At 36.3% G+C, this 21024-nt stretch overlaps 1 protein-coding gene across 8 annotated transcripts in view; it reads left to right on the top strand.

Moving 5' to 3' along the window:
* Positions 1–21024, top strand: part of LOC145944155 (UDP-glycosyltransferase UGT5) — a 185772-nt gene that overhangs the window by 66999 nt on the left and 97749 nt on the right. Inside the window, exon 4 of one of the 8 annotated variants that reach the window (XM_083052311.1) lies at positions 20277–21023. The exons of 6 other annotated variants lie outside the window; for them this stretch is intronic. The gene's annotated coding sequence lies outside the window, so the exon portion shown is untranslated. One more of the 8 variants, XM_083052310.1, reaches the window with a different exon arrangement.

Below are 21024 nucleotides of genomic sequence, written 5' to 3'. Positions count from 1 at the left end.
CATAATGTATATTCAATGCAAATTTTTTATGCTGCATAATGCATCTCGCACACTATCACTTTCCGTTTCCTTAAAGCGTTATTAATAAAACTGATGTAGCGATTGTTATAAATAAAGAGGAGATATCTTAAGAAATAAATATCTCGCGCGATGTAAAATTGGGGCAACGCGATACTCAAACTTCTGATTGGTCGATCTGGCGATTCGTATTCGCGGGATCGCAATTGTTTTCAAGCACCAGCTAAACGCTATAGCGGTATTTTACGAACTGTCGAATCGCTCGACGACAACTTCAAGATTTATTGCCTCTTTTCCTTCTACCAACCCGACCGCTTCCCTTTCGTCGTCGTTCTGTTTGCCTTTTTATCTCGTTTCTAGTCTTCTCGCTCTCCTGAGCTATCTCCTCTCCTCCTTCTTTTGCTCGGTGTGTATCAACCTCTGTCGTTCCCTGTTTTTCCGCGATTCAGCCTTCGAGATCCTGTTACCATGATTAAAAGAATCCGTCGACTCTCCTGGATCCCCGGAAAGCTCGAGCTTCTCGAAAAAGCTCGATTCTTCCCTCTCTGCCCCCTTTCTCTTTCTTTCCCTTTTAGTTTTCTCCATTTCTTTCGAGTTCTCGTCGTCTCGTCTGACACTTAAGCGTATCGAATTTTCCACCGGGATGTAACGACGGAATATTATTACATCGTGAGCGGAATATTGCAAGCAATATCATGGCTATCACCGGCTCGAAATAATTTCGCCGAAGGGGCAGATTCTCGGGATCTCGAGCTAATCATTTTTGGATCATTCTCTCTGCGAAATCTCTGCCGGAGAATAGGGTTTCTTATATTTCTCATTTCTAATATATTTAGGAAAGATTGAAAAGCATTGCGTTGCAAAGAAATAAACTTGTACGCGATATGCAAATTTAAAAATTGGGTTGATTGATTTGGAATTGAAATATCACGAAATAATACTGAGATTCTCCCTGCGTAAAATCGCGTCTTGCAAGATTCCTCGAAAGCCTGTATCTTCAGTTTTATTAGATTTTATACAGATCCATGCGATTGCGGCCTCGTCTTTTTCGCATCGATAAAACGAACAACAAAATTCCAATCGAGATTTGTTCCCCGGTCCTTTATTGATTTTCTTGCTTTGTCTGTTGATTCTGGAGCGAGAAGCTCCATTCGCGTTCTTTCCGCGTTCTTCTCGAGTCCGCGCGTTTTCGTTTTTACTTCGATCGGCTTTGAAGATCCTATTTCCAGGTGTAAAAACATCCTGCAGCTTGCTCGATAAGGCTTCTTGCGTGGTCCTGGTCTGTATGTGCCATCCCTTAGCCGTCTTGCTCTCTCAAGAAGGCGGCATTGGCTTCTCGATTCGCCAGAATGTTCGTACTCGATAGTCAAATATTGGTAAAAATATCTGCGACGCTATTTCGCTTACGACGTCCTATATAGCGGGATGAAAATCGAGACATGACAGACGAGACAAGAAAAGGAGTCGGGCATACAGGATGTATCCGGACTACGGATGGATTTTCAATCATACCTTTTTGTCATTATTTGTCGCAGTTATCCGCATTTTTCTTAAATACCGAAGAATATGAAATAATTCTATCAATAAATCAGTTTTTTCCAAATTAACTTGTAATGTTATAGTTGAACGGGCATTTAAATAATTTTCGGCACACCCTGTATATTATATTCCTTTATATTGTCTCAGGTTTGGCTATCTTTTTTGCTTTTATAGTGTCTTCAGATGAAGAAATCTTGTTTTCAACTGCTCTCCCTTATATGTACTCTTTTGGCTTTGGGGCTTCAATTCGATTCCTTTGATTAGTTTCTGCAGATTCGCTTTTCGGGATGAAGGAGTTGTATCTTCGTTCGATCCGACTTTGTAGCATTGCAAACTTTGGCAAGAAAATCTTTTGGGAAAAAGAGAGATCTGGAAAATGACGCGTTGCAGAAAGGCGAATAACGAAAAGTTAGCTTCATCGGGAAATTTTATCTATTTTACGCGTAAAAGTTTGTAACATCAAAATCATTGAAAGTAAATGTTATATTTTGATACTTTTTATTACTTAGAAACGCGTTACATATACAATAAAAGTACGACAAATAATAATCCGAAACACTCTTCAAGTTACATCGTGACGTCTCTTGCTTCTTATTTTTTTTTCTTTCGTTAAAAATCTCGCGGAATTAAAACAAGCCGTAACTCGAATGATCTCAAAATACTGGGGAATTACAAGCTCGTCGAGCGTACTTGTCGCTTTTTTTAGCTTGCGCACTTTTAATGTGAGATGTTTGCAACAAGGAAGCCTCTCTAAGTACCTCACCAGCGTGGTTTGAGTTACAGGACTTTTCATATCCGAATGTTTTTATCCTTGAAAAAATCACCGGTCATGGCAAATTTGTGCCGCACTCGCTTTAATCTTCGTAAAATACTTGGTTGTTTTTTATGTATACATAAAAACAGATAAATTTTATTATTTAACTTATATCTTTCATGAAAATGTAACGATATTTAAACTAGGTGCAAAAAAACAATGAAATCTCTTGCGCGAAAATTTGTCACGCACGAAATGCAACTTGGAGCGTTTATTGCAAAAAATAATTTTTGCAATTAATACATTTCTTAATATAGACATTTATTTCCATCAATTTTCGCATACGTCAGCTCTCATTTTATTTTTTTTTCTAAGACGTTACTCTCTATCGATTTTTGCAATCTCTCCGCTCATTCATAGTATAGTTTCTTCATAACTCTTCGCTTTCGCTCTCTGATCGATTTTCGGTATGCTATTTGCGTAAATAAAAAAAACCGTAACTACGATAGGGACTCGTAAGTCTCCTCATGGAAATGTATAGGAAGGAAAAGGATACTTGGTGCGGGTAATTGGCACTTCGAACGTGCAAGACTTGACATGAACAGTAATAAAATAGCTAAGACTGGAGAAAGGAGGAGGAAACCTGCGAGGTGAGAGATGCCGGTGAAAGATTCACGACGTCAAGATCGAATTGGGCGAGTCGAATAAGTGAGCCTTCAACGTCGGTGGAATAAGTAACCGATTTTAAATTGCTCGCGTTGAATAGCGCGTCGGAATAATTCAAGGACCGTAGAAATTTCTCCATAATGCAGACTCGGCCGCAAAACGCTTACATTTAACACAAGTGCACTCGCAATACATAATCGATGCGATGTAATATTACAATAACGAGACATGCGAAATGCGTTACATTATTTCGGGAGAAATACTGTCGAGATATAGAAAACGTTTGGATCGGATTAATTGCTTAACCGAGCACTGAACGGCAATTAGGATCGTTAGCAAGTTGTTGTTGTTGTTGTTACTCTGGCTTCGCGAAGAAAGTTAATTTCTTTGCGAGGCGAGGTATACGATTGTCCAAGAGCGAAGAATTATTAACCTTCTTATTCTGTCTTTTTTCCGCACGAGTAAAGAAATAATGTTTTGTTGCGAGGGCCGCGATTCCAGCTGCATGAGAAAGAATGGATCTTTGAACTGTTCTGAAGTTAAAACTTACTTCTAAACGCAACAAATAACTTATACTGGAAGTGATTTAAAAGTATGTTAATTCTTTCTTATTTTTTTAATGCTACGGTTTTATTAATAGATATCAAGTTATGTTAAGCTTATTAAACGATAATTTTTTTATAAATATTATAAAGTATATTATTATATATATATTTTTATTAAATATATTACATCATTGTGTCTAAAATTACATCATATAAAGTATTTTATATAAATGCTTATGTAAAAATATATACTATGTTATAAATATATTATTACATTGTACATATAGTATAGGATGATCCAGAGCAATTTGTTGCAACTTTTTGAGAATAAAATTGATGATAGAATAAAATAGAAAAAAAAGAAAAAAATCGAATGGCGTAAAATAAATATTTTTTTTATGACTTTATTATTTTCTTGAGTTTAATGATGCATCGGAAATGCATTTGTATTTCTTTTTAACAGAACCGTTCATTTAAATTTGCAAATCGATTCTTCTGAACAATTTACATCAAACAGGAAAAGCAGAAAGTGTGTTTAAATGATCATGTGTGAGATTAAAACCTTTTTCAATTATGGAATTAATTGACTACTGAATTTGGAGTTGATCCTCAAATGAATTAATGAGAAAGATTTAATTCCTGAGAAGAAACACGTGCGCGAAATATTTTATATTTATAACTTAATGTAATAGTGTAGTGCTTCAACTCTGTTCTTGTGACACAACATATGGATGTTTTGTGCAACTATAAAAAAGGGAAAAGAGGGAGTTAGACCGAGCAAAAGTATGGCACGTTCAAGTATACCCGCACACGCGAAATGTCGTCTGTTTAAACGCACCTCAAATTTGCAGAGAGCCCTAGACTCAAAAATTTTCAGAGCGTTTTTATATTGTCGGTCGAGGAAATGAAAAAAAAAAAAAAGCGACTATCGCCAGGACGAGTAACGCAGATAATGTTTGCTCGCGTCTGGTCCACCTAACGTCTCGCAATGTTGATTTTCATCGTAAAGCGAACAACCGACAGAGTTTTTTTCTCCATTTTCTTCTCCCTTTTGCCGCTCCTTTTTATTCGTTTCTCTCTCTTATTTACCCATTCGCTGAACTTTATAAATGTGTATGCGGAGATCTTGTCGCATGCTTCTTTCTTCTATCTCTCTTTCTTTATTCGCGAAATTAATACAAAAGCGTACTACGAGAAATCGTTGCTGAAAATAAGTAAATCTTTATGAATCAGATACGCTATTGCGAGTATAATAAAGACCAAGTGGAAACAAATAAAATGTTTTTGTTTCCTCTTTTATACTAAAATAATTGCAATTACACTTCCTAAAAAGATACATCACCAACAATTGGTTGAAGATCCAATTATAAATTATTGCTATTTATGGTTGACATTCATGTTTATTATATTTAAATATCTTTTTTTAAATTTTGAAACTAATTAATATACTTTTAATTGTATCGCAAATTTTATTCTGCTTTTTACTATGTTTCCTGTTTTTGGGGGTCTAAAAATTTCGCTCTGACATATTTAATAAAATTTCAGAGTATCTTATCTATAGAAGCCGTGATATTACACGCTCGTGGCAGAAGAATAGACGGCTACCAGTAGCCAGAATTCATTTATTGTCGAGCGTAAGGCACTTAATCACGCGTCCCCCCAGGTTTCGTCGGTTTCATTATCCTGGGCGCCTTATCGTTTCATAAAGATATTAACCTGCGAGAGAGAACTCGGATGGCGCGAACCGAGCTTTACGAGGATTCCCGCGGCGCCTTATTGAAATCAGTCCGCGCAGAATTTCGCACGACGTGGAATATGACGAATCAGTGGCGTAATCAACGGCACATAAAGACTTCGCGTCGCGGGGGAGTCAATATTATATAACCCTCTGAGATTAAAAAAATGAGAAGGAGGGAGAATAAGAATAAGAGGAAAAAAAACAAGAAGAGAAAGAAAGGGAACGAGAAATAAAAAGATAGTAAAAGAGGAAAAAGATAAATAAAGAGTTAGACGAGAGAAAGAAAGTGATTATTGAATGCAATTTTATGTTACGTTTCGTTTTCTCTTCATTCATGCATTCGTGCATTATTGCATATTAATTATAAATGTGTCTCAGTGCGAGAAAAAAAATTTTATCGATCTCTTCGGACAATCGCGATGTAAGGCCTGACAAAGAGCCTCGATCTTAAGTTACGCCACTGCAATGAATAGACGAAGGAGACGACGAGACGACGAGGTGAATTAATCGCGAGAACGGCAATATTTGAAGCTCGGATTCGAAGCGAAAATCGCGTCTTTCGGAAGCGTCGACTGTGTGCAATCCTCTGAACTTTCCGTTGCGATTCAATTGAATCCATCTAATTCGCGCTCGCGGTGTAATCCAGGACTATAACGGCCGAAAGCTCATGAATATTCTTAATTGATCGAAGATTGAAGTTCTACAGTCGTTACAAAGCTGCCGATAAGCATGAAAATTCGTGAATAATAATTTTGGCTTAGGCTGAATTAAATAATCGTCGGCTCTCCGCGCAACAATTAATGTACAGCATCCGCGAATATTCACAATATATAAGTACATATAAATACATACACTGGCGGATCCTGGGGGGAGGGGGGTTTAAAACCCCCCCTTGCAAATTAAAAGAAACAGTTTTGCTGAATTTATTTAAAAAATATAAATAAAGAAAAACAAACATTAAAGAGCTATCGACGTCAGGATCCGCTAGTGTATATATACATATATAAGTATAAGATACACTGTAAATTATACTCATTACACATTCAAGGAGTTAAGTATAGATTAAGTCAGACATAGGACGAAATGATGAGATAATTTCATTGCACGAAAATAATTAGGTGAAATTCTTTATATCTATATAATATATATATATATATAATATATATTATATCTATATAATATATATATATATATAATATATATTATATCTATATAATATATATATAATATATATTATATCTATATAATATATATTATATAGATACAAAGAATTTCGCCTAATTATTTTCGTACAATAAAATTATCTCATTATTTCGTCCTATGTCTGACTTAGTCTAAACTTAACTCCTTGAATGCGTAATGAGTATAATTTACAGTGTATCTTATACATACATATTGTATATATTATATAGATATAAAGAATTTCGCCTAATTATTTTCGTGTAACGAAATTATCTTAGCATTTCATCCTATGTCTGACTTAATCTAAACTTAACTCCTTGAATGCGTAATGAGTATAATATATATTATATCTATATAATATATATTATATCTATATAATATATATTATATAGATACAAAGAATTTCGCCTAATTATTTTCGTACAACAAAATTATCTCATCATTTCGTCCTATGTCTGACTTAATCTAAACTTAACTCCTTGAATGCGTAAGAGTATAATTTACAGTGTATCTTATACTTTTATATATATATTTTTTATATATATTATATATATATATAAAAGTATAAGATACACTGGAAATTATACTCATTACGCATTCAAGGAATTAAGTATAGATTAAGTCAGACATAGGACGAAATGATGAGATAATTTCATTACACGAAAATAATTAGGTGAAATTCTTTATATCTATATAATATATTATATAATATATATTATATCTATATAATATATATTATATAGATACAAAGAATTTCGCCTAATTATTTTCGTACAACAAAATTATCTCATCATTTCGTCCTATGTCTGACTTAATCTAAACTTAACTCCTTGAATGCGTAATGAGTATAATTTACAGTGTATCTTATACTTTTATATATATATTTTATATATATATGTATTATATATATATATATATATATATATATAAAAAAGTATAAGATACACTGTAAATTATATTCATTACGCATTCAAGGAATTAAGTTTAGATTAAGTCAGACATACGACGAAATGATGAGATAATTTCGTTGCATGAAAATAATTAGGCGAAATTCTTTATATCTATATAATATACATATATATATATATATATATATATATATATATAAAAGTATAAGATACACTGGAAATTATACTCATTACGCATTTAAGGAGTTAAGTATAGATTAAGTCAGACATAGGACGAAATGATGAGATAATTTCATTGCACGAAAATAATTAGGTGAAATTCTTTATATCTATATAATATATTATATAATATATATTATATCTATATAATATATATTATATAGATACAAAGAATTTCGCCTAATTATTTTCGTACAACAAAATTATCTCATCATTTCGTCCTATGTCTGACTTAATCTAAACTTAACTCCTTGAATGCGTAAGAGTATAATTTACAGTGTATCTTATACTTTTATATATATACATTTTTTATATATATTATATATATATATAAAAGTATAAGATACACTGTAAATTATACTCATTACGCATTCAAGGAGTTAAGTTTAGATTAAGTCAGACATAGGACGAAATGATGAGATAATTTCATTGCACGAAAATAATTAGGTGAAATTCTTTATATCTATATAATATATTATATAATATATATTATATCTATATAATATATATATATATACACTGGCGGATCCGGGGGGGGGGGGTTAACCCCCCTTGCAAATTAATAGAAACAGTTTTGCTGAATTTGTTTAAAAAATATAAATAAAGAAAAACAAACATTAAAGAGCTATCGATGTCGTTGATCCTGGAATAAAAGCTAATCATGAAACCAAAAATATTAAATAAAATAATTTTGCTAAACTCCCCCCATTATCGACGTCAGGATCCGCTATTGGATACATATAAATCTATATAATAATATCTATATAATAATATAATATAAATCTCTCTCTCTCACAAAATCTTTAATTATCGCGTAATATATGTTATACATATATTATATAAAATTATTTATCATTTCGATGAGATTTTGGGGGATAATAAGTTACAAAATTGTATTTTCTTTATAGTCAAAAGAAAACTCGAAAAATACTTGAGAAAATATCCAATTTAATTAAAATGAATAGTGATGCGTATTTACTTTGAATCGTTTACAGAAAACTTATTGATGTTTCTGACATTTCAGTTAAAAAAATATTGACTTCAAGTTACTCGAGGACGGAAAAAGAAAGAGATAGAATATATTATCGAAATAAAGATAGGGTACATCAGAAGTCGATTCGATTGATTAAAAAATATACGTATTAAGAATGTGTCCAGATGAACTTCGCTGAATGAGAGAAAGTGCGAGCGAAAAAGTAGCTTCCTAGCTCGAGAGAGTTAAGCTATGGAAAGCCGGGGGTCAACTGTGCGCATCGATCGCTTTGTTCGCCGGGGGCGATTATTCTCGACCGTCCATTCATAATTGCGAGCGGTCCCCCGTGGGGGGCATTGATAAATCTCCGCGGGACGTGTCGCATAATCGTTAAACCAAAGGCAAAGTTTCGCGCGCGTAGCGGGGTCGAACTTTCCCATGCGAGATCAACGACCCGTGGCACATTGTTTCATCCGAAACGCGACTATTCCCGGGCTCTCTCAGGAAGCGCGCAATCCTGGCGCTTTCCCGACGAAGCCACGGTAATCGTGTGCATTCGTGAAGGGCCCTCGTCGACAAGCGCGGCGCGGATATGGTGGCGACGGGGACGGGATGAGAAACAGTGTGAAGAGAGTCGGGATCGACGTGGTGCGACGGGGGTGCATGTGCACTTTCGCCAATATATATGTATATATATATATATATATATATATATATATATATGTATGTATGTATGTGTATCGTGTGTGAGAGAGAGACGGATAGAGATAAGCAGTGAAACAGGGTGGAAGGGAAAGAGGGTGAGAAAGGGAGTCGCGCGCTTTAATCGACGCGCCAGGTAATCGTCGCTGAAAGTAATTTACTTCCACGCGTGCCACCGACAAAGCTGGCTGCTCTCGAAGCTCGGTACACATTTTAAAATCTAATTGAAAATCTAATTAAAGCGGTAGGAGCCGCGTCGCGGAAGGTGGACGCGTGATGTGCGGAACGAGAGTCGAGCTCTCGATAATAAATCCGAAAGCTCGACCAATGACCAGTTCGCTCGGTTCCAAAAAGTCAGACGCATTTTTTATTATCGTTGATAAAGCGGAGTCAAAGTGCACGTAAATACAATGTTGCGGGAGAGGAAATGCTAGATTGAAAAAATTACTCATCGCTCCCCCTCTTCTAATTGCAAGGATGTAAACCGATGATATTTATGGAACTTTGGCAGAAAAGAGGTTTGATAAAAAAAATTGGCAATAAAGATAAATTTATAATCAAACATGGCTTCATTATCATATTGTGTGTATTAATTTCTTTTTTACATTAATTAAAAAAAATATCGATAATAATTATAACTTATATTCAAAAATATCCGAATCAGGAAATTAAAGTTGAAATACATATATCAGCATTTTGTTTGCATAACTTTATATTTCTTTGCTAAAAAAAATCTCTGAAATAACTTTGTTATTATTTTTATATTATATGATAAAAGCAAATATTTATTATAATCTTTATATGTTTAAAAGAAGTAAAATTGTCTGTTCCATTGCAAAGACGCAACATTCTCTAAATATAGACTCTACTGGGAATATTACAGAGAACACTGTGCGAGAGAAGAGAATAAAAATTATTATTACGATTGTGCAGTAAAACGGCAGAAATAACCAGAATCATTATACTCATTTATTTGCATGTTTCTGACAATTTTAATGTAATATTGCAAGAGTTCCTGGAAAATTTAATCTACATCTCGAGGAAACACCGACAGTTTATTGCAACGTCATACAGAAATATTACAGCAAATAATGATAAAAATGCAATAAAAAATACAATGAAAATACAAATATTTTCTCGACGTAAATGTAACAGAATACCACATGCAGACAATTTGAAACAGAAACTACGAGAAATCAGTGTGTGCCAATTAAATAAAAGTTATTCTATTATTCTACTTTATTTGTGATATCTTGCGTTAAGAAGAAATTAATTTTGCAAGTAAATAAAAAAACAATGAATTAAATAAATGATAAAAATTGCTCACCTCAGCTTGCTGCACCATAAATATCGTAACAAAAGAATTTATAATTCCTATCAATTCCGCTTTCGATTTATATTTTATATCAATAATAGAGATATAAATACATTTAATTTAAAACATGTTTGAAGTTATAATTATTCTTCCATAAATATTATAATAAAGCAATATATTATTTATATATCTATTTCGTTTAGATTTCTACTTTAAAAATCAATGTATCGAGAGAAATACTTACTTTGATAAATTGTTTATTAAAATAAGTTTTTTTTAAATTTGTTTGTTATACACTAATATATTTAAATTTGAAAATAATTTGTTTTTTAAAATTAATAATTAGCGAATTATGCCGATCAAGCAAATACATTTTTGAGCAATAAGAAGTTGCTCGTGAAATTAATGAAGAAAATTTCGAACGCGCGTTTCGTCAAGGCGAAAACACACGCATATAACAAACATTTGAATTGATTCATTTCCGTGGTCCATTTTCGTTGAACGGTAAATTTACGCTCGCTAGTGCGCTAACGACGAAAGTTGTGCGCACCGAAAGTAGAGCGATAATTTCATAAATCTATCGCTCTAGCTGTGTAGTTAGATTCTCGTGCAGTGTGTCAGAGTTGCTCATGCTAGAGTTGCGTGGAGAAGTAATTTACGTGCCAAGGTTCTCCGGGTCCCCTCTGTTTTACGATGTAGAAATACCGCGAGGAAGCGTTCTATTCGCTCTTCGCAGTTAATGGAAATTTTATTTTGGTTTATGAATTCTATGCATATATATTTTTATCGTCTAAATAAGGAATAATATAATTACAAAGACAAATGGTCGAAAATTAATCTGAAAAATGCAAAAATTTCGTTTTACTAATTGGCAAATATACATAGAAATAATATGATGCGAATTCTCTCCTCTCGATATAAAATAATATTAATTAGTGATATCAATTAAATCACTCTCTGCCTTTTTTTATATTTTATGTATTATTACATAATAATTTGCAGTTATTTAGAGCGATGTTTATTATTTACGTGACCGTGAAATAGAATTATAAATAAGTTATATTTAAGGGATATAAATGCGCTTTATAGATTTCCGCTTGCAACTATCCGTTTGTTGAAAATTTTCCTTGACTCGGCTCCATTTAGCTTGCTTCATCTACGCGAAAATTGCTTCCGACGCAGCGTTACGCGCGCTTCGCGATGTTTTATTTCAAGGGTAGCTTTATCAAGTGACGAATGATATATCGTAGTCGTTGATATCGTTGAATTATGCATGGATGCAACAACTGCATAATGCGGCTGCTAATTGTCATATCGTATGATATATCGAGGTCGCGCCGAGGAAACGTATAATGTGTTTTCTCGCAGTTTTCCAGTCACACAAATCGCAGCAAAATTACAACGTTTTACAATGTTTCGCCGTGTATTTAATATTCTTGCTTGACAGCAAATACGATTCTTTCAAAATATATGTCCACAAATATATATTTCCTTTCGCGCACTTGAACATTGTCTCCACTTGCTTTACGTTTCTGATAACATTGTCTTATAAAATATATCTCTGAGAAATACTTGATATTTATATACGAATTTATCATTTCATCGATTCTTGAACACGTTTCTCCTTTCGAAATATATTAATTAAATATTGCACAACTTTTAGCACCACAATATACGTAGGTCGTTCATAAAGTTTGTACCTTTCTTAATAAGGAAACAAATGAAATGATTGAAATAAAATTAATTTTATAAATTAATAAACTTTTTATAAATTTCATTTTTTTTAAAGACAATATATGGATTTTAATGATTGTATCCGATAGAAAAAGACTAATAATAAATGTGCACAGTTTCAACAACTTCATTCTTTTCCCTATAAAGTACGAACTTTATGAACGATTCCCGTATACGCTGCTTCGATTATTATTGATTACTTATCAATATTCAACGATATTTTAATATCAAACATCAATACTATCCGTGGCAGATGTTTGCGGCGCGACGTACAATTCAATCTTGTTTCACGAGGCGGCGTGAAGTTTTCGCGGAAAAGCACGGGGCTCTTCATCCAACGTATAAGAATCGTATTACCCCCGATACGCGTAACTCCGGTGCCTGTTGCGCGAGCTGAAGCTTCGAGCCGGGGCTATTTGTCTTCGGTCCCACCTGCATCGCATTCCGCGCCCGCGTTTCGTTCCATGCCGTAGCGAACTTTACGAGCCCGTGTGTTACACGGCATACTACAGAAAGTCTAGGATGTGTACGTCGCTGTGTGTGGTTCATAACGAAGTACGATGTAGTTCGCGTGTTTTTTTTTTAATTTTATTTTGTTGCGACCGCAGGAGAAGCCGGTCTTCTTCTTCTCGTCTATCCTCTACGTCCGACCGTCGTATATACGGTCACTCGTTAAAAGTTTACGTCCGTCAGGAGGCGAACGCCAGGAGTTTCGCCAAAGTGCATCGACACGACGAATGCGCGGAGCGACACGTTGCACACGTACCGTGACAAGTGCAGCTTCGACTTTCAAGAGTCGCGGCTTCCGCCTTTCCGAACGAGAGCTCCTGAAGAGCTTCGAGTGGCACGTGTATATGTATGTATGTATGTGTGTATGCGAGGTCGAATCCCACTGTCATAATCGTGGACGGCGACTAAAAGCGCCTCGAGTGCGGGCGAGGGGATGAAGTCATCCCCGACTTACGAGTTACTACTCGCTGTCTTTCCGGCCTTCATCGCGCGCGCTCATCATGTTTTTCCTCCATCGTCAAACGGCGCCGCGCGCGACTGATCCTATTTCCCTTCCCTCTATCGCGATAATGAAGCCGCGATAACTTTTACGAGAGTTCTTCGTCGAGAATTCGTTTTCGATCCTATCGCTCCGTTTGCCATTCCCTCCGTTTGATCCGCGTTAAATTAATGCTCCCCGGTTTTCGCGAGGGGCATTAATTTAAGTACTGAAATATGAAAGGACTCATGTACCGCATGATGTTGTATGAGTATGAAGTATTCGGAGACTCGGAATATAGTTTCGGTCATTAGCGTAGTAAATTGAATGCTGCTAATGTGTATTTATATCCACAAGTAGATTACATGATTAGATTTTGCAGATAGAAAGAAAAATGATAAAAATGATAATCGAAATAAGAAGATAAAATGATGGAGAGAAGATAATTTTTTTCCTAATATTATTTTTTAAATAAAAGTATTCATATTGTTATATTCATATTGTCATTATCTAAATTTTCTCTCTTTTATATACATTTTAATGTTAGATATTATTTAATAAATTCTTGTAAGGACAAACGGGTTAATTAAGAGCCGAGCGCGTAACTTAAAATGACATTGTGCTTACTCATTAAATTTGTTTTACTGTTCTCTGTTGCATTTAAAAAAATCAAGGTGGCCTCTCTTTTTTTATTAAATAAAAAGTATTCAACCAATTTTTATTATTGCAATTTGCCGGTTAGAAACTGATAAACTGTTCATAATTTTTTTGTCAGATTATCGTAAATGTCTTAAAAATTGTAGCAATCATTATCATGATGTGAGAATCTATATGTATATAAATATATATTTTTTTTTAGTAGATATATTTTTGATCGGTTCTCTCGTATAATAAATGTCGAAATGCGAGGATTTAAGGATGATTTAGCGCGAAAGTAATCGGAAGAAGTGTAAATCTTGGATGGATTAAGAATCGGGGATTTTCTATAAGTGGTTCAAGCGACTAGAGTTCATCAACGAATTTTGCACCTCGCTTTGAGGAACGTTTCACTGCTAAGGAGATGTCGGGGAGAAGGCGTGACGAAGATATTCCGCGAAAGACAATGAAATTTAATTCGATAATCTATCTTTCGCGTGCGTGACTCGAATAATGGTTAGATATGAAAAATCGCGGCCAATTGAAAGGGTCTCTCTCTCTGAAAAAAATGTTCCAAAAAAGAAAGAGAGAAAAAGAGAAAAGAAGAGAAAGCGAGAGTTAAGTACGATATTTTAGATGTGATATTTTCTTAACGAAAAATTTCATCTCGTCAAAGAATACTATTAAAATTAAAGGATAAAATATATTTAATTTAAAATTAAGAGAATTATAAGATATTTTCGGAATATTTTATAGAATATACAGATGAAATTTTAAAGATTAAAAAGTTGTAACTCAGAATTTATTCATTGTACATATACAACTGTTCTCACACAAGAAAATAAATATGTTTAAATCGAAGATTTCATTATAGATATTTTTTTTAAATAGATGTTTTAAACCAGATCGATATTTGAAAGAATCGCCGAGTGGAGTTATATAAAAATGAAAAAGCGAAGACGAGACGCAAACATCTGAGGCTTTGCGAGCGTAAAAATGAGTGACGGATGTAAAATAACGAGGTCCACGTGCGCGTGTCAAAGGATCCATTCGCACGCGACGGAGACTGTCTGACTCTCTTACGATTCACACATTATTGCGAACACGAAAAAGGGCCTTTTAGAGAGAAGGAGAAGAGAGACGGAGCGCGTTAGTAGATTCGCGTCTGAGGAACATCTCGTTCATCTCGCGAAGCTGGAGAGCCGAGACGCCGACACAAAGTGCGACGAGTCGTCGTTGTTGTCGTCCTCATCGACAAGGCGAGGAGAGATTCTCCTTCAAATATCGCTATCTCGCCGAATAAGGTGGGTGCGAATAAGAAGCGCGGCGATCATATTCGAGGAGAAAATTCACGCGCGAATAATTCCTCGCGCTTGTGAAAAAGAGGCAGGATTGATTCGGGTCGGGAATAAATTCGCGTAACCGAGCGTCTCAAAAGAGTGTATCAAAAGGAAGTTCGACGGCTGTTCTATGTCAATCATCAGTGATTGTGGATAAAGAGTTGTTTAGCTCCGAGAAGAAAGAAATTATTCAAACGAAAATTTTGCGAGAGGGAAAAATCTCGAATTCGCGAAAGAATTCGCAGAAACAGCCGGAAACGTACGACATCACAGAGATAAAGGGGCATCGCGCGTCCGAGAAATTAATTAAAATTACACACTCCGATGAGTAGCGGACGTTATTCAGAGAGCGAAATATCTTGGCGGGTATTTCTAATTAACTGACCGCTAACGAGCTCCCCCCCTCCCCCGGGGTTCGGCATGATATCGCGCGAGCGAATTAAGATAAAATTGCGCGCGGGCATGCCAATCTCCTGTGCGCGAGTGATGACAGGAATGACGTTTTTCTCATATTATGCGGCTCGTTATGCGACCCGGAGAGAGCCGTCGCGGAAATGATAATGAAAATCGCGCGCGTTGCACGCAGATCTGCCGCGAGCACAAAGCGCGAGGATCTGTAATTAACGGTGCTAATGATCAAATAATATGGGCCGCCGGCGCCCAGCCGGAGCTAGGCAGCAACGCGATCATTCACTCCATCGGAATACCGTTTTCTCTCTCTCTTTCTCTCTCCCCGCGTACGATGATTAATCGAATGTTACGCGCGCAACAATATTGAATTCTGTTCCGCGCGTCGTTCTGCGTTCGTTGCCGCGTTTATAATCTCGAGGGACGCAAAAGCCGCGTTTCCCGATGAAAATCCGTATAAAAACAGTTTTAATATGATGCTCCAACGTCAGACAAATATTTACAATACTAATTACTTTTTTGTGCTCGTTATTATTCAAATGCGTGTACCATTCCGATGCACATCTCTCATATGTGAGATATATAAAATAAATATCAGAGAGGAGAGAAATATATGACAGAATAGAGAAAAGTTTTTTTAAAGGAGAAAGCTTATGAAAATTTTGAACGCGCGTGCTGTTTGATTTGGAGAACTTGTAAAAGAGAAAGAAAAAAAAGAAACAAGTGAGTAGCATCGTGGAAAAAGAGTGAGCTAAATTTTACAAATTTGCGAATACTTGGTGTATCAGTATTATATATTACACAAGAAATATATGTAATATCTCGGATCGAGAATAATAAAAAAAGGTCGAGATTGTTTCGAGGTTGTTTCGCGTTCGATCGTAACGCGAAAAAGAGATTATTCCGCGAAGAAATAAAAAGCGTGAGAATACGTGACAGGTGTCTTGTACACGGTCCACGTGTTCCGGGATACGTCAGTCAAGCTGTCCGCGGTTTGCTTCAAGAATAATAAAATTTCGCACAGTCACAAGGGAAATAATCGCGTGGACAGACGGATTTGACCTCTCCCGTTGCGGTTTAATTAATATCCCGCTCTCTCATACATATTAATGGCACTAATTTAACCGCTAATATCATTCGTGTATTATTACGTTAGATGATGATTACTTAACGCAATGTCATCTGGCTGCCGTGTAGTACAATCTAATGTTGATCAAAATTGAGAAGTTGAGTGTAAAATTGTCTTAATTAAATTATACTAATAATCTGCATCTGTTTTTAATACAGGGAAAACCGTTGCAATTATAAATATCTTTTCCTTAAGCAGATATAAATATCCTTTTCCTTAATTATAATTTAATAAATATCTACTTCCTTTTAAACGTGATATTTAAACTTACTTTAAGTGATTTATAATTAGCGACAAAATTTGAGACAGATTTCTATTTATAAATTTATATGTATACAGAAAATGAGAATCTGATGTTGAAAAGTAAAATACATAGGATATATCTGTACAAAATATATATTAGCAAACGTTCATATATTAAGATATGGGATTCATAAAATTATAAATACATGTATATTTCTGTCTTGATTTTTATCGTAAAATATATAAATCGTTTCAAATAAACTTTAGCAAATATATTTCTCACGTTTCAATAATATATATTGAACATATTTTTCTAGTCTACTTCAGCATCAAACGAAACGTTACAAACTATTATGGAACGTTTATGAAGCACTTGAACAGAAATACAATAAATTCCCTTGTAATTTGATTTGTCGAATAGTCTCTTTGCGGGAATGAACTTTTAAACGTACTATATCTATATTACAGCGTGCGCTTGCAGCCGAGATTCGGTATGAGAAAATTAAAACAAGACGAACGAGGGATGGCGAATAAGCAACGGCGCGAGAGAGAAACGAGAAGGGAAAGAACTTTGGGTGCGGAGACAGAAACCGCGAAAGAGAATGCGGGTGTTGAATATGCAAATACCGTCTGTAAGCAGGGCGAGAGTCTTCTTTCTCGGTGAAGTAGCCGGCCGCGTAAAATTATAACGGGCGCACACGAAATCGCGTTGCCGGAAACCGAGGATCATCCGTCGGAGAGAGAGCCACCCCCTTTCTTTTTTCCTCGCTCATCCCTTCACCCCCCTCCCGATAGAGTCAATTTAAGTTTCCGTTGTTCGCAAATGTTTTCCGTCTGTCTGCGCTGCGCGGAAATGAAAGATCAATAAGGGTCATGGCGGCGGAAAGTCGAAAAAAGGCGAACGGAGTTCTCTTCTTGACGAATTCTTCGGCACTTTGGACGACAAATGCGTCATTTCGCGGTTGGAAAATAAAAAGATAGACGAGAAAGAGAGAGAATCGCGTATAAACGCGGCAGAGTCCTGGAGAAATAATATTTTATTGTAGAAGTCCTGTTGCAGAGAGAGTTTAAAAATAATGAAAATATCAAACTAAACGATTTCTATTATATGTAACAATAAAAATAATTATTTAAAAAGGAATTGATATTCAAGTATCATCATTACATAAAAGTTGTTTGTATTGAAAAAAAAAAACTTTTTTTTCTTAATAAGAGCACTATCTTTAAGAGAGATTCAAACACTTGTGTGATAAATTATTAGTCCCCGAATAAAATTCTTCCGATTCTTCATCGCGGTATTTAAAAGTACTTGAAACCTTGTTCACGATTTTCCGCGGCCCATTCAAATAGCTGGGGGAATTATCGGCACCAAAGTACGAAACCTTACCTTACGTCTATTCGGCGCGCGGCCGTGTATGCATCCCTCCGCAGGAGGGATTTGGGGGGATGAGGCCGGGACGCGGAGAACGCGGACGTTAAATATGCATGCCGGGTAAAGCGGTAACAATAGAAGGTTCCTCGTCTCCCGTAGCCTCCCCCATTTCCTCCCTGTTCGTCTCCTGGTCCCGCTCCCCTTTGCCGGAGAGAACTGCCTCGCAGTTGATCGCGCGACCCGGGCACAAAACACACCCCGCTAATGGCACCCCTGGTACTCTCGTCTCGTGATATCCCGCTCGCGCCACTAGGTATATATGTATATATATATATATATATATATACTCGCACCTATTCTCAGCTATATATCCACCTATCTACCATCCGGTCGTGCGGTACCGGTCTTCGCGTTCTTCCTGCACACCTCGTATTTTCTATCGGCGCGAAACTCGATTTTCCCCGTTTCCACCACCGTCGCCGGTTGTGCTAACTCGATCTTCGCGAAATGCGACGGCATTAATTAGCGTACGATAATCCGATTGTTGTGATACACAGGTGTCGCGCAATTGCTCGTGATACACACAGTTCGACTCACAACGACGTAGCGAACATTGAATTTCGAATATATTTAATTTTGAATGAACAGGGCAGGATTTTACATTGATTCTTCTCGCAACAAAACTGAAAAATTAGCCTTTGAAATTCGCTCTGGAACAAATAATGATGGTAGCGTCGATAATTTTCTGTAAAAATATGAATAAAAATTTTAATTTCTTATAATTCCGTATTGACAGAGATAATATTAATCTATGCTTTTTAACTAATACACTCTGAAATTAAAATTTTGTCCTATGTAAATTTAAAAAATGTGCCAATAGGGAACGGTGCCGAATTTGCGGCCAATTAGTTTCGCGAGGCGCGATATATCTTGATCAGCATGCGACAATATGTTACTCAACTCGCGCCGACTGACAAGCGAAGACACAGATCTGTTTGCTATCTCTCGGTGCTATCTCTCTAACCAGGTTCCTCTGCCTGGCGCGATTGCCTCGAACATCTGCCACTGATATCGCTAGCGGACAGCTCAGGAGATTGCGATGTCTCGAATCCGATACGAGAGAGAGAGGTCGGAATTAACCCGTTATAATCGAAAATAGGTGGGAGGAAGGGTAACAATGTCGTATCAAGATTCGAGAATTCATACGTCATTTCCATACATCTTAATGTTAACTGAGAATGCTGACTTTTTCGCAACTTGCGTCTTTTAAGTCTAGCTTTATTTAATATAAATAAAAATTGAGAATAATAAAATGTAAGCGACAAAAGGTAAGTTGCTGAACCAGGAGAGAAAGAGGAGAAGTGAAAAATTTCTATGATTTTGCTCCTATTTTTAATTTTAATTTTCTCACATCTATTCTAAGAATTTTATTTAAGTTTAATTTATTACAAGAATTGAGCTTCTATTTTGTAAGGCATCAAATCAAATAACAGACAGTAAACAAAGTTCCATAAACGAGTTTCCCATTTAGAAATTTGAAAGAGGAGCTTTCGACAAAATTATATAGATTAAATATAGTTTAAAAATAAATAATGATCTGATTGCTAAAAATATCAAGGTAAATGTTAAATTAAAAATTGAGATCAACAGTTTGGAGAAAATTTGAATGACTCGGAAATACAATACTTTAATTAGGAGAATCATCTTTGTCTCTTTTCGCAAGATGTATTGCATACGATATTTTTCTTAATTATCCTTTTTATATTCCGACAAAGTCACAGTGTTCTTTGCATCGCAACGAAGTTCAATCGTAACCGGGAATATCGGATTTCGTGTCAGTCATTTGTACGGCGAACACGTTTTTAAGGAGCTTCCGAGCTGCTCACGTACTCCGGGAACTTACTATCCCGAAGGAAGGACACGGGACAAGGGCTATGCTGATCCACGCGCGCCGAGACGTCACCATTCCTATCCTGCAACCAAGTCGGCCAGCCTTAAGGACGTTACCGTCCTACTGCCATCTTATCCTCATCCCATTTCGCTCGGCCAAGTCCCGCCGCATTCGACGGTAAAACCGAGTTTGCCCGGTTCTCGACAGAGTCGTGGAGAGGAAGGGAAAAGTCGTCGCCATCGTCGTCGTCGGTTGTTGGTCCGACGGAATAGATCCTCGCTGGACCACACACCGTGTGTGCGGCAGTACGACAAAATACGCGAAGTCGTACACACACATACAAACTACGTGTGTGTGTGTGTGTGTGTATACATACACGTGTAGGTCGCCCGAGCGCGGGATATAGTCTACTTGAAATGCGGCCGGCGTTCGCGTCTACTTCCGATCCATCTGGTTCAAGACGGGCGACAAATCGAGTTACCGCCCGAGACCCAAGACCAAAGAGCCCTCTGGCACAGCCTTCCTTTCCTTCCTTCCTTCCTTCCTACGTCTTTCCGTCGCGACTTTTCTTTCTCTTCCCTTCCCCTATTTCCTCTTTTATTTCTTACTGCACCCTCTTCCCTCTACCCTTCTGTACTATTCTTTACCCTTTCTTCGCGTCCACAGTAGTTATTGGCTTCTTTCTTCGGCTGGCCGATATAACTGCCGAGGATACTACTTGGCT

This window comes from Prenolepis imparis, unplaced genomic scaffold, assembly GCF_030444845.1.
Source record: "Prenolepis imparis isolate NDT839.2.m4 unplaced genomic scaffold, iyPreImpa1.0 SCAF_12, whole genome shotgun sequence".
In the NCBI taxonomy this organism is placed as follows: domain Eukaryota; kingdom Metazoa; phylum Arthropoda; class Insecta; order Hymenoptera; family Formicidae; genus Prenolepis; species Prenolepis imparis.
This window is presented reverse-complemented; position numbering and strand designations above follow the sequence as displayed.